Below are 8292 nucleotides of genomic sequence, written 5' to 3' on the forward strand. Positions count from 1 at the left end.
GGGGGCTACAGCAAGTGGGGAGGGATGGGGCCAGGAGGCAGAAGTTGAGGGGGGGGTGTGGGCCTTGCAGGAGGGGTGGTATCCCTTGCAGGGGCTATTTGGCCCCCATTGGGGGCATACCCTTTGTGTGGGTACTGAACCCCCTGTTGGAGGGACAAACCGCTTGTTTGGGGGCTGTACCCCTTGTTGGGGGGTTGAACTCCCTGTTGGGGGGGCTGGACCCCCTGTTGGGGAGCCAAACCCCTTGTTTGGAAGCTGAATCCCCTGTTGGAGGTCCAAACCCCTTGTTTGGGGGTTGAACCCCATGTTGGGGAGCTGGACCCCCTGTTGGGGAGAAACCCTTTGTGTGGGGGCTGTACCCCTTGTTTGGGGGCTAGACCCCCTGTTGGGGGGCAAACCACTTGTGTGGGGGCCATCTCCTTGTGGGAGTGCAGCAAAACGTGTATTCATGAATTTGTGAAACGTATTTAGAGTTCAGTGTATTATTATGGTAAAAGACTTGCTTTACCACTGTAGATATAGCAATAAACCATTGTTCAAGTAATTGCTGTCTCTGTCTTGCTCGCCCTCGCTCGTTATAGTAGTCTTTTGTTTTACTTGTGGAGGAACATGGATTTGGGGGAATTTTACAGAGTGACTTTGGGATTCTTTTATCATGGATTTTTCAGTTTTCCAATAGGGAACACCAGAATTCCTGCTGGGGAGGCCAGTGGCAGTACCCTGCCTGCTCAGAGCTGGCACCTTGGACCCAGCTGGCTGTGGCTGACTCCTGGCCAAATGGGGCCAGGAGGACATGCTTTGACAGTTCAAAGCAGGCCACCACACCTGGAACATCTTCCGGGTGATAGCTGCCCAGATGGATGGGAAGGGGGCACACATGGCAGTAGTGCCATACAGAGGCCAAACCTGCAACCACAGTTCACTGTCAGCTGGCCCAGAGGGGCAGATGCCTCTATTGGCTGTGCAATCGCCATCCAGGTCTGGCAGGTGCGCAGCAGGTCACAGCCAGGAAGCAATCCCCACTGCCAGACCCCTGGAGTGGGTAGAGGGTGCAGGGAAGTCTCAGGGCTGCTTCAGCAGTCCAGCTGGCACAAGGGGTAGTGTCCCCAGGTACCAATTGGCTGGGCCCCAGAAGCTCCTGAGAGCGAGTAGCCCTGAGCTACTTGCCAGGGCAGCTTTTTATACTGCTGGGGCCAGGACAGGAAAGTTTTTTATACTGCTGGGGACAGCACAGGTGCTGGCCGTGGGTTCTATCTCCCCCTGACTGAAGATCCAGGAGGAGCCAGGCAGGGTTATTTTGCCCCAAGTGGCATAATTTGCTCTACACTAAAGTGCATGTCCGAGCACCTTCACTGAAGCAAAAAGCCCCAGCTCAAATTTGCACCACTTCTATTTGAGCTGCTGCATATGTGGACGTGCCCTCAGAGTGTAGGGCAGTGGTATACCAATGGTAGTGGCTGGTGTGGCTGCCCCAGTACGGACACAAAGTGAGTGCCATTGGTAGGTACGAAGGGAGCATCACCTCTCTATGCTGGTTGCTCCCCTACCCCACACCATCAAAACCACCACAGAAGGTGGCTTGTTTGGGGCGCACATGGGAGCAAGGGCAGTGGCATCCCTGATTTGTTCCCTGGGCCCTGGAGACCCACAATATGCCACTGGTGCAGGGCCTTGGGCAAAGTAGCACCCCCCCATGAAAAACCTATCCCGTGTGCCACAGCAGAGGGGAATTGACGGGTGTCCGGATGGCTTCATCCCACCGTGACCCTGAACTGCCCCTGTCTTCCTGAAATGCAGTGGCACCCTCTTGACCCTGCTGGCAGTCATACAGCCCTCTTGTCACCCCACTGAGTTAGGGTGAACAGGCTAGGCTGAAATTCTCTGCTCCTCTTGCACAGAGGCAAGATGAGTGTACCAACTTTTCCCTTTCGGGCATCGTACCATTTATTTAGGTATTTCTGCACACTCTGAAAGGCATCATTGAAAGTGTCCTGTGACCTCTGTAATTCAACATGGGACTCACCAACCACATCTTTCAAATTCCACATGGTGTCTCACACTTCCTTGAGGATGGCATCATCCTTATGCAGCGACTCATGGAGTTTGTCCCACCAGGCATCTGTGCATTCTGCTCTAGCTGTTGAGGAGTCTGCCAAAACCTCAAGTGAGGTTTTGTGGGACTATCTGCTTGCTGCAAAAATCTCTGCAGTGCTTTGCTGTAGTGCAAGTGGGGCACCATTCTGGGCAGCCATGAGTTGCGGCTAATAAACAAAGAAAAAAGCAACAGTTGCCTCCCACCCAAGAGGAGGAAAGTACACCCCCCACCCTCACCATGCAGTGCACAATATGCCAAGAGGCACAGAAACAGACACCGCAACAGTGGGGCACCACTGGTACTGCCCAAAATTTACAAGTACTCGCTTCAGAAACAGGTCCACATCTGCCACTGCCCATTCTAGCTGCAAAAAAATTAATTAAAGCAAATCATTAGTTTGGTGTCTATTACATTATGAGCTATTGAACCCATCATGCACCACTACCAAAAGAACATGGCAACCCACCTACAGCAATGCCTAAATTTCTCCCCCTCCCCCCGGCACCCCAAATCCAACCAGCACAAAACCGGCCATTGCCTGCCTGTGGCAAGAGGCACATTACAAGAGAGTTACCAGGTCTGGCATGTTCTTGGGTCTTGTTAACAGTACATGATGTAATGGCCACATGGGTTTCTTTCTGACCCTCCACCTCTTCTGCTTCATTATCTGTGCTAGTCTGTGGAATGGAGGGGCTCAGTGGCACTAAGTGTATGGCAATGGATGGTTCTTCCTGTCACTCACAGTCATCAGGGAGTAGGGAGTGGTCTCCATACAGCACCTTCAGGAGGGGCTGCTGCCACCTCCTCCTCCTCCTGCCCAACCCAGGTGCTTAAAGTCTCCATACCCAGGTTGTCGCCCACATCCTTAGAGAGAATGATGGACAACTAATCATAGAAGGGGGCAATTGTGTGACCTGCCCCAGAATGAGAGTTTGCATCTTTGGCTCCGTAAAACACTGATTTCAGGGACTTGATCTTGCACTGACCTGGGTCCAGTCACGATGGTGCCCTCGTGCCTGCATGCCTTTTGTTATCTCAGCATAAACAGGCTTATTTCTCCTACTTTCCAGCCTATGATCCTTTGCTCCAACCAAATGTCTATTCAGTCCTTCAGTTCTTCCCGGGTCCACGGGCATTAGAGGTATCAGCCACATTGTACATAATAACTAAGTCAGGGTGGGAAAGAGAGGGGACAGAAGTGATCCATGTTTATTGGCCTGGAGCAGACTGTAGTTGATGAACAGTCCTACTACCTTCCAAGGGTTTTTGGAAAAGGACCTACATGTGAGATATCTTCCATTTCCTGGACGTAATCAGTGCAGTTGGTTGAGGACTTACTTATTTAGTCTTTCAGGCAAAATACCTCATTTAGCTGTTTTGTCTTAGTAGCAGTCAATTTAGCCTGTTTTGGAAGGGCTTAAACAAATACTAAAGTTCATCCATATGTAGGATGGTGCCTAAGTACATACTTAAGTAGAGCACAAGTGGAAGTCCTATTGACTAAATAAGGATGCTTTCCTAAGTCAAAGTCCTCATTATAAAATCTTTTGGGCAGGGGATATTGGATTTGCCCATCATCCAGCAGAAGAGAACCTGTGGGTTCCATCACAATAAAATACTGTCCAATAATAAAAATAGTCCATTCAAAGTTTCAAGTAGTACCATTTTATACCAAGTTTATCAAATTTTTAAATAAACATTGTAACATGATGCCTTTTCAACTGTCTCTACTCTCTTTATGGGCTATCTACCAAAAGACTTCTTAACGGAGCAGTGGCTTTTACACTGGGGAATGGGAAGTTTAATGAATCATACATACTTTATTTGACAAATATCAATAACCATTCACAAGTCTCCTCTTGCATAAACTATGTGAAGATTCCCATGTAAATTGTGCATAGCTTCTTTATGATTCATGTTCTCCTTTTTAGTACAATGCTAAATCATTTTAAAAAGTGTGGCTTTACCTGCCAAGCTTAAGGTAAATTTCCATCAGTGATTAAATATATGTTTCATTCCCTATAATCCTTGTCAGCCATATGAATAGGATGTAATGAAACTCTTTATTTTATCTTATTATTAAAAACTCAAAATAGTCATACAAATGTGCTGAACAATATCTTTTTGGTAGATTGGCAGGCTAATTTATATATCCAAATTCATAAGCCAGAAACAGAGTTATACTACGAAAGCTTTAAAATGCTGCAAAATGATTGTTATGATACCTAGCACAAACACATGCTTAGAATAACAATTTTAAAGACTTTAAAAGGTTCTCTTCCTTTTTTAATAGATACATATAGCTCCCAATAATGCTATAACTTCAACTGACCTTGACAAAGATCAAAAAAGTAGTTTAGACTATTGAAGTCAAACCCCCTGAAACATCCTGAATGTCAAGAGGAAGTTAAGTCAAGTCTGGAATGTAGGAGTTTTTCTGCTTTTGTATTTTTGGCCAGTTCTATTGGGTAACATTCCAGGAGATCCCATAATGCTTGTTTAATGTTTGTAAAATTGGAGAAAGGCAGCAGCACTAACAATGAATTTTCACTAAGTTAGTGTATACCTCATGGCCACATCTCAACGAGCATGCATGTGCAGTTTTCAGTGCCTCAAAAGAGTATGAGGCTCTGCACACCGCATGTGGTGCATGTGCAAGCATTCATTGCACTGCTAATTAATGATGCAATGGGTTTTTTTTACATACCAGCAGATCCCAGTGTCAAGAAAAACTGCCCCTAAAAAAGTGGTGCTGCACACATGGCAACAGCTAGGGGACATGACATCTGAGGAAAGACTGAGGGACCTGGGCTTATTTAATCTAGAGAAGAGGAGACTGAAAGGGGACTTAATATCAGCCTTCAGCTACCTGAAGGGTGTTTTAAAAGAGGATGCTAGACTGATCTCAGTGGTGACAGAGGACAGAACAAGGAGCAAGGGTCTCAAGTTGCATCAAGGGAAGTTTAGGTTAGATATTATGAAGAGTTTTCTCACTAGGTGGGTAGTAAAATAGAGGAAAAGTTTACTCAGAGAGGTGGTGGATGCTCCATCCTTGGAGGTTTTCACAACCCAGCTAGACAAAGCTTTGGCTGGGATGATCTAGTTGGGGATAGTCCTTCTTTGAGCAGGGGGTTGGATTAGATGGCCTCCTGAAGTCACTTCCAACCATAACTTTCTATCATTCTATGAAGAAGCATGCCTAGGGACAAATAGAAGTGGCACAAATATGTCACTATTTGTCTCACAGGAAATGTGTGCCCCTACATGTGCATGTTCATTGGGATGGGCCCCCTGTGGGTAAGGAACCAATGCGCCCTTGAATCCACCAAAGCAGCTGAGCCAAGATCCAACTATTCACGAAATATAAGTGTGAGCTGAATGTCCCCTTTCTGTTACAAACACAAGAAGGGACCTGAGCATCAAATTACAACCCACAAACACTAAGAGAATTCAGATCCACGTTCTTAGTTTGGCCTACTAGAATCCAAATTTCAGCCAAAAGTTTTGAATCTACATCCTGGTTTGATTTTTATCCCTTTGGGATATTATTCTCTTTTAAATTACAATTGTATTGGGTGTGGTCATAATAAAGTATTCAATCTTTGCACATTTGTGTCTACTTTTATACAACGTGAAATGTTACCTGGTATTGTTCCAATGAATCTCATGAACAGAGGGTTTGATTGAAGATTTAATAAAATTAACACTACTTCCTTACTTTCCTTTTTTCTTCTTAATCTTCTCTTCAAGATTAAACTCATCAGCACTTGACAAAAACTGCAAATAACAGCCAGATGCAGGAGTTGGTTTTATCTTTTTATGCAAGTATGTGGTGCTAATTAGTGCAAATTGATTAAACTTTAATTGCCTGATCCATGGCTAATTAATATTTATAAGATGAATGAGCAAGAAAACCAGACATTTATTAAAACACTTTAATGATTTTTCATATGTTTTGACAAAGCAAAGCAAATAGATGTTATGAGTTTAGATGTGCCAGACACAAGGACTATATTTCTTACCTGCTTCTAACTAGGAGTACAAGAAAACTAATCATTCCTTTCCCCTTCCCAGTCACTTCGGAGACTTTCTCCTGTATATACAATTGCATAGAAACTCTTGTTAATTTGTTGTTTGTACAATGTTCTAGTTGGCACTTTATGCCATATCTTGTTCAACAAACAGTGGGGTCCTGCTATGCCATGACTTATGCAAAATAATTTTCAAAGTGCATCAGATGGAAATAGTGTACAAGCATTTTTATCAAAACTGGCTGAAACTGACTGAAGAAGCAATGCTTTAGTTGGCTCTCTCTCTTAGGGTGTAAACAGATGTTGCCCTATACTGCCATAATTGTTTTATGGAGGTACAAGTTGTAAGGAAACAGACATCCTAGCCTCATCATGCTTCAAGTGTCCCAGATGTTGCTGTGACCAAAGATAGTAATAGTTTGTGACACCTTAAAGGGGAGGACATATATTTGTTTACTAAGCATCATGGTAATTGTCTTGCAGGAATCCCCTCCAGAAGATTCCCATGGCATGGCTACCTTTCCCATGGCATGCCTGCTGAGCTCCAGCTTGGGGCATATGACTGTGACCAGGGGACCTCCATAGCAGTTCTTCCACTACCTTACTTTTTCCTTTATCTTGAGCAAGTCAGATTTCCTGCTACACATGCATTCTCAATAACCTCCCCTTTAGGCTCCTACTTTCAACCTAGCTTGACTCCACTCTAGTCTTCCTAGCTAACTCCTGCTCACTAAAAAATAAGATGAACCTAAAACCCTTTTGTTCTTCTGAATCTCTTCCCTGAAAAGTCACAGGTTATATCTCCCAGAGGCCTGGTTCTGAACCATGTACTCCCCCTGTCATGTAACCCCTTTACTCATTCCCTTTACCTGGGGAGGTGAGATAAATTTGCCATTAGACTAAACCATTGCTCCTTTACGCCCAGCTTACCCAGTACCAATCCTGTATACATATACTCACAAGATAAAAGGGCTTATTTCCATTTTTTTAAAACCTGCTATGGTACCAGCCCTGCATTTTTTTGGGGCAATTTAGTCCATGAGATTTATACCGCCTTCCTTTTTTGTTATAAAGAAATGTATAAATCAGTTAATTTTGTTTTAATACAGAGTGCTCTCCAAATGAATACATTTTGGAACAATGATTATATGTAAAATCACTGAACTGAAAACTGTTCCTTACTTTCTCAAGCCAGTTAGTAATTCATTTTAGACAATGCCATTTTGAACTCTTCTGCACATACACCCACACATACCCTTTTCACTACATTTTTTAAAAATTGTTCTGTAGCAAGAATTCAGCAGAATGCCTTTACTGCGACCCTATTAAGCAACCCACAAAATCCCTCCTAAACATATAATTGTTTAAAAAATAACATGTTAAAATAATAAACTTCCTGTATGCTAACAAGTAAATTACTATAACAAGCATATTAAAAGAGCATACTTACGGCTTTCAGCTGAAAAAATGTTCTCCAAATTACATACTGTAATACAATGGAGCATATGGAGTCCTTTTAACTGAATGAATATGTCCTAGCCTGCAGTCTATCAACGATGATAAATCCAAAAACAGGAACTAAAATAATCCTTGGAGCATGTAGGTGGGTAATGCTAAATTGAAGAAGTTTCTATTGAACTGAATTATCTACTGGACACAATATAAGTACTGAGATGACAACTGAAATACATAAAAGATAACATTTATGGATTGCACACAAAATGTGTGTCTTCATATAAAACAAAGGTTTAAGTAAACATGCAAAGCAAGGTTTTCCCCTCTAATCCATGATATATTGATTTTCTACAAACATTCCAGCCCCCACTGACATTATTGTAGCTAGGAGATGTAGAACAAGCCCATATCTGAAAGTCACAATGAAATACAAGAAATGCACAGTGAGTCTCACACAGAACAATAATTATTAGGAATGAAGTAACTTCTGGACAAAATTAAAATGGACGTAAATCTGAGCCGCCAGCTCAAGCTCAAATAAATTAATGTAATAAAGGATTATAAAATACTTGACAAAGATCAGGCTTCTGGTATTCTCCCCTCTACTATGCTAACCAATATTATATTGCTTCTTTTGTTACCTTGCCCTCCTCCATCTATCTATACCTTTCTGTTGTATTCCACTTGGAACCGTCTCCAGTAAAGGATATA

The 8292-nt window shown here is 43.3% G+C and overlaps 1 long non-coding RNA gene across 1 annotated transcript in view; it reads right to left on the minus strand.

Annotated features, from left to right (window-relative positions):
- Positions 1–7765, minus strand: part of LOC109303446 — an 8554-nt gene extending 789 nt beyond the window's left edge. Inside the window, exons 1-2 of the long non-coding RNA XR_002099115.1 lie at positions 7577–7765; positions 5739–5872 (exon numbers count right to left, since the gene is read on the minus strand). This is a non-coding gene — a long non-coding RNA (uncharacterized LOC109303446). The remainder of the gene's footprint in view (positions 1–5738; positions 5873–7576) is intronic.
- Positions 7766–8292: the final 527 nt, after the last annotated feature.

This window comes from Gavialis gangeticus, unplaced genomic scaffold (genome assembly GCF_001723915.1).
Source record: "Gavialis gangeticus isolate Ggan-Ray unplaced genomic scaffold, GavGan_comp1, whole genome shotgun sequence".
NCBI lineage: Eukaryota > Metazoa > Chordata > Crocodylia > Gavialidae > Gavialis > Gavialis gangeticus.